General features: G+C 31.0%; 1 long non-coding RNA gene across 1 annotated transcript; it reads right to left on the reverse strand.

Moving 5' to 3' along the window:
• Window positions 1-1081: 1081 nt before the first annotated feature.
• Window positions 1082-3089, reverse strand: LOC115891291. Its single transcript, XR_004051795.1, has 2 exons — window positions 1627-3089; window positions 1082-1535 (listed from the first exon to the last, which is right to left on the reverse strand). It is a non-coding gene; the product is annotated as an uncharacterized LOC115891291 (long non-coding RNA).
• Window positions 3090-6985: the final 3896 nt, after the last annotated feature.

Consider the following 6985-nt stretch of genomic DNA (forward strand, 5'->3'; position numbering starts at 1 on the left):
CATACATTAAACATTTAGAAAATTGATTTATCTATCTTTATACAACCACCAAAACGTTGACCCATAATAGTAATACATCAGTCCAGTAGAGGACACTAAGGTAAAAAATTTCTAAATAAAAATTTGTAATTTGTAATTCCTTATTCCTTCAGGCTGGTATTTATAGTTGCATCTCGAGACGCCAAGACGGTCTTGGGCTCTCGAGAGCGGAATCCACAGAACACACGAGCAAACGTCATTTTGGAGATTGCGATTTTCATTTTGGAGATTGTCATTTTGGATAGTTTATGTAATCTGTGGATAGTTTCTTAACCTAACTTTTTTAGTAAACAAAATAAATCCCTTGTAAATCCGTTTTGTCTGATTAAACAGTTTTGAATTTTGAATATGTTAGAAGAGTTTGAGGATATTTTGGACCATGTGGAAGAAGAAAATCGTCTTCGAGTTCCAAAAAGGTATATACGGGATGCAGGAAATCCAATAGAAATGTTTAGCGAGGGGGGATTTATGCCAATATAGGTTTAACAAGGCTACAATTACAGAAACTATTTTACCTCTTATAAATTGAAGACTTGCAAAACCTACCAATCGTGGTTTACCCATTCTCCCCGTTGTTCAATTACTAATTTGTTTACAGTTTTATACGACTTGTAATTTTCAGATGGTAAATGAAGACTTGCGTGGTGTTAGCCAACCTACAATAAGCCAGATAATCAAGAATAATGCAATAATGTGGAAGTATTTCAAAATCGCAAAAATTTTTTTTAGTCTAAATGTTCAGGTCCCAAAAGGGAAATTATGGATATTATAGTTGGATATCCAGGGTCAAGTCATGATAGTGTTATATTCAATCGAAGTAATTTAAGAATGCTAATGGAAAGGCGTGATATTCGTGATTTACTTCTTGGAGACAATGCATATAGATGTAGGCCAATTCTATTGACTTCTGTTCTACAGCTAGGAATCAACAAGAAACCAGGTATAACTTTGCCCATAGAAGAAAGCGAAATGTTGAAAGGCTATTTGGGACTTGGTAAAAACGTCTTCCATTTCTCCGAGGTTTACAAAACAACTGTTGCTATTATTTGTGCAACAGCTGTTCTTCATAATATTGGTTTAAGGGAAAATTTAGATAATTTTGAAGATGCTAATTTACACATTCCAATTATAAATAAAAAGGAAGAGGGTTAGATTTTTGAAGAAATCTTATTCAACATTTTGCAAATTAATGTATTTATTGTATTAATATATGTATATCTAGTAATTATGTAATATGTTAAGTAATGTTCCAAGGTAACTAGTACCTATATAATAATTTTATTTACTTTTCTATTAGTGTTAAGTTAGTGTTTATATATTTACATGTAACATATTTTAAGTAATTTCTTATAGTCTATTATTAGTTATCATAAAAATACTGTTTTTCTATACTTAAATAACATATGATTTCTTAGTAGTTTTACGCTCACTATGACCAGACAGTTAAGTGCTTGTTTTAACTGGTCACACAGAATTTTCCCACTAATACATTAAAACTAAAAAAATTGTCTTTTTATTTTCTTCATCATGAATATTTATATAAATATCATATCACATAATATACAATATTGGATGTATACCGTATACCTATAATTTTCAAGATTTTATTCCTTGGTGTAAATTCTGTATTCTTATTGAGTTGACCACTCTATATAAAGTTGATACTCCATGTTTTATAGTTTTATTTAGAATAATATTTCACAATACACATTCTATGATTATTGCGTTTTTACTGCTTCCTTATTTCTTCTCGTCTAGATGACATTCTTCTCTATTCTTTTTTTTCTAGTCTGCTACGTAAATCAGTGACTGACAATTTTTGCCTTTACTTATAAATTTAATTTATTCTCTGACACTCGTCCAACCTGACTATGTCTTAGTCTCCAAGACTTAATTAACAAAACTAACTTAAAAATTACCTACAACAATAAAAAAAATATTCATTCTAAATTTATGATATTTAAAGATTTTAAAAATTTATGAAACTATTCAAAACTAAATAAACCAAAAGTAGTATTCATTAAACATTAAACATATTCTTCTAAATACTTCTGTTTATGTGTTTTTCTGTGTCATGGGGTAGAACTTGTGTCACTGTAAATAGTCCCTTATATTTAGTAGCACTTTTCATATAGACCATGTCTCCTATCTTTGTGATACCTTTAAATCTATATGTTTATCATAATTTTTTTATACTTCCTTTGTTCCATTTCTATATGTTCTTTGACCTCTTTTCTCAATTTTTCAGGTAATTGAATACTTTTCATTCTCTACCGTCAATAATCTCACTTATCCATCTTCAATCTTCGGAATATATCCATATAATAATTCAGGAGTTTTTTTCGCCAGTGGATTTATTCACAGATGTATTTATAGCTCTTTCTATATTCTTAATATATGTATCCCATTTGTTGTTATCATCTGCACAAGCTGAAGGCAGTATCATTGGAATAATAATGCTGTTCAACCATTTATGGTTGCATCATACAAATTCACCCAAATGTTCTGCTATTAAAATGGACACCCTCTTGATAATCTGGCTTATTGTAGGTTGGCTAATACCAAGCATGTCTCCATTTAATATCTGAAAACTACAAGTCGTATAAAACCGTAAACAAATTAGTAATTGAATAACGGGGAGAATGGGTAAACCACGATTGGTAGGTTTTTGCAAGTCTTCAATTTATAAGAGGTAAAATAGTTTCTGTAATTGTAGCCTTGTTAAACCTATATCGGCATAAATCCCCCCTCGCTAAACATTTCTATTGGATTTCCTGCATCCCGTATATATCTTTTTGGAACTCGAAGACGATTTTCTTCTTCCACATGGTCCAAAATATCCTCAAACTCTTCTAACATATTCAAAACTGTTTAATCAGCAGACAAAACGGATTTGCAAGTTGCAAGGGTATGGTATGGTAATGATGAGCTGCCTCCCTCACTGTGGCAGCTCTATGACTCTGCTTCCTATGAAGGTGCAATTTGCCAGCGCATTAGTTTTGATTGCAGGCAGTCTGACTTTTCGTATTTGCAAGGGATTTATTTTGTTTACTAAAAAAGTTAGGTTAAGAAACTATCCACAGATAACATAAACTATCCAAAATGACAATCTCCAAAATGAAAATCGCAATCTCCAAAATGACGTTTGCTTGTGTATTCTGTGGATTCCGCTCTCGAGAGCCCAAGACCGTCTTGGCGTCTCGAGATGCAACTATAAATACGGGCCTCAGTGTTTTCGAAATCGTTGTCGGGGTTGCGTCGGTTTTGAAGAAATGTCGAAGAAAACCCCGGACTGTCTACCATCAGCCTCCGGATATAAGTAGTTATTAAAGCAAGTTTTTTTAACATTTTTTATTGTATTTATGAGTTTAGTGTTTGATTATTATCATGTGAAAAATTTTAAATAATATTTTAAAAGTGATAAGCATGTGATAGGTTTGTGATTTTCAGTTTAATAGATATTTGGTGTGTATGTGTTTGCGTATATGTGTGCTGGATAAAAACACTTTCATTAAAAGGGTAAGCTCTAACTAAACATTAAAGGTTATACTTGTTTATTGAAACGATTGAAAATATTTTCTAATATGGCGAAAAAAGAAGCTATAATTGTTAAGATTTATTTTTTTCAGTTTACTCCACTGTAAAAAGTATTTAAAATATTGCGCGTTTCACTAGAATTAGTAGAGCAATCTACACTAATATGAATAAAATTAATTTTCGTATTTTTTTCTGTAGCAACTTAAAATAATTGAATTTATAGATAAACATGCAGAATGTGGGTATGGTAGGAGATGGCAACGTTGCATTCTCTCCGACACTCTCTATGCCCGTTAAACGAATTTCCCGGGGAGTGAACAGTGGCACTCAAAAGTTTTTCAACATTTTCCGGAAAATGTCAAGAAAAATATAAAATTTTCAACATTTTTTTTTCGCAAAAAAAACCTCATAGGCGTGTTTCTGGGGTTGAACTATACTACCAGTTAAAATATCTGCACTCATTTCTGGGACACCCTGTATAGCCAATTAAATATATAATGTACATCGAATGTTATGATCGAATGAAATACATCGATGCATCGGATATATCGTATAGTACAGTACATCTGCTGGATATGTGTCTGTGAAAAGAATGCGGACAAAAAACATTTAAATAAACAGCAATATATTTTATACGTCGATTTGACGAGTGCGTCACCGCAAATCGCTCCGCTCACTCATTTTATTGGCTACTGGCAAATTTGTTGAATTTTTATTGATGGGACGCGTCGTCTGTTTTTTTACGAAAAACATCGAGAGAATATCGTTTCCCCTCTCACGGATACCCCGTAGCTACAGAACGGACAGACGTACTGTATTTGATCACATTTGATACAACGAATAGATGCGATGTATCGATGTTTTCGATGCATCGATGTATTTTCAACATCCCTACGCATAATATCTGTGATCATAACAGAGAAATAGAAGGGATAGAGAATGAGCGTCAACATGCGCAGAAGGTCTAATCAAGTTGGGCGCCATATTCCAGGTTTTCGTGTCATTTTGTATATAGGTGGTAATCTATAAGTAATCAAATATCAATTTGCTGTTTTCAACCATACGGGGGGCAATTTAAATTTAGTGAAATTCTATCATTTATTATGGTTAGTTAACATTAATATGATTTATTTAATTATCAGTTTCAAAACTGCGTACAATATTGGTATATAATACACTAAATATACGAATATTCTGACAAAAGACGCTACGGACAGATGACCTTTTCGTCGTAAAACACTCGAAATGATATTAAATAAGTATTTACAATATTTCATGTTTACTTGTACTGAATTACGCGTTTCAATTTAAAATTTTTGCAAATTTGGTAAAAATTGTTCTAAACAACTTTTTGTTCAAGTTGTATATTCATAAAAAACATTTGGTTCATAATTATTTTTGATGATTATCTACCTTGTATTTTTAATATAAACCTAGAAAAAATATGTTTTTGTTTTATTTTTTTTATTCGTCCCTTCAAATTATGTTTCAAAAACTGTTACATAACATGTCCTCTAACAAATATTTTCATAATACATAAACATCATTGATTTTATTAAGGGTATTATTATTAGTATTTATCCTGGTTTTTGTCGACAATAAAAACTCAATCTTGTAATAGAACATCAATTTTATATTTCGTAAAATTATTTTGATACAAATTCGATTTGTCAAAATTCAAGTCATTAATATATTGATAAACAACCCAAATTATTCCTAAATATTTTATTATAAACAAAAACTGTTACCGGTAAGTTTGTAAAACACATTATGGTTTGTCGTAATACTAGAAAAAATCATTTATTTTTTGCACAAAAGAAGCTTGTCGATCCTTATTTGTCCATAACAAAATTCTGTATGTACATATACCTAATTTATTATTAAGAAAATTAGATTATATGATCTCAGAATTTTAAGAAATTTTTTTTTAAGATAAAATAGTTCTTCTCAACTGTAATATTGTCAACTTTGGCCTGTATTTTATCTATTTAAAAACATGGGATTGACAATCTCCTTACTAAAATACATACTGGAAGGTACCGATTAAGTTTCATTGCATCAAATACCTTTGCTATAAATCCTGGCTCACAATTTAAGGCCATTGCAAAATGCTTTTGAACTTCATCATAGATTTTACCAGAATAAAAGTGTAATATTGAAACAAAGTAACATTGTAAGCTTCATGACTAATAGTCTCATTTTTAACACTCTTTAACTATCTCGTTAACAATTATGAATATTATATGATTTTTCTCAGTGATTTGTGGTACAGATACAAATTAATATATGCCCCATAACAGTTTTTAAATAAGAAACTTCTGCCTACAGATTTAATTTTCTTATTGGCATAATACCCTTTCTTCCTATATAAATCTTGCTATTTTTTCAGTCCAATTTTCTTTGTTTTTACAGTTGTAGGAATACTAAAAATGTTGACTATAGAACTTGATACTATGTTTGAAAAAGCCTCCATACCTGTAACTGTGCATAAATCTAATTAACTAAATTCTCCTCCTCTTGACACTCTGAACACTGCTGCTGCTAATGTTAGAAATATTTAGCACAAAACTACAACTACCTACAACAAACTTTACAATAAAAATGTTAAATTTTCGCTGTTCGATTAAAATACCCTATCTTATGTTTTCTTTTCCTCCAAATAATCTTCTTGTCAAGTAAGGACCAATCTTATTTGACATATTTCTGGTACACTTGAACTTGTGCTTTCATGGACACTATAAGAGTGCACTGTTACAGAAGCACGAACACTGATTCCAAGTATCTTCTTCATCCACACGTAATAAAAACATCCTCTTTAAATGGCCACATTATACACTTATTTTTGACCATTCCCAATTACAATCACGATTTTTACAAATCGCCTTTAGGAAAACTAAAAATAAACAGTTTTGGATCATCTGTAAACACGATTATGTTGTATAAACTTACACATGAAAACTAATAATTTTTCCCGGCGTATTAGCTTTCTTAGAATGACTATGACAATATACAACAAGCCTTTTTGAATTAGTGTTTAGAATAATTGAGATAATAATAAATTTTAACTAGATAACAACACAAACGAAAAAAAAAACAAAACAAACAGATGTCAATTAAAGAGGGGAAGTGACAGCGAGACCTGGGAGATGTCTGCCATCTTGCCGTCGATAAAAATTTGGATGCGCACTCGTCGAAGCTCATTCTCCCACTTCCATATCTCTGGATCATAACCCTATGATCAAATGCAGCAAATACGGACTTCAAGGTCAGCCACCGGTTCCACAATGGTTTCACGCCTTTGTAATCTTAATCTGTTTTTGTATATCGTGACCTTCTCGTTTTTTTTTAAATTCTCAAATTCCTTAAATTTATCAATAAAAACTATTAAATTACTAATGCTCAAATGACA

Source organism: Sitophilus oryzae, unplaced genomic scaffold (assembly GCF_002938485.1).
Source record: "Sitophilus oryzae breed Bouriz unplaced genomic scaffold, Soryzae_2.0 scaffold_980_pilon_pilon, whole genome shotgun sequence".
NCBI lineage: Eukaryota > Metazoa > Arthropoda > Insecta > Coleoptera > Curculionidae > Sitophilus > Sitophilus oryzae.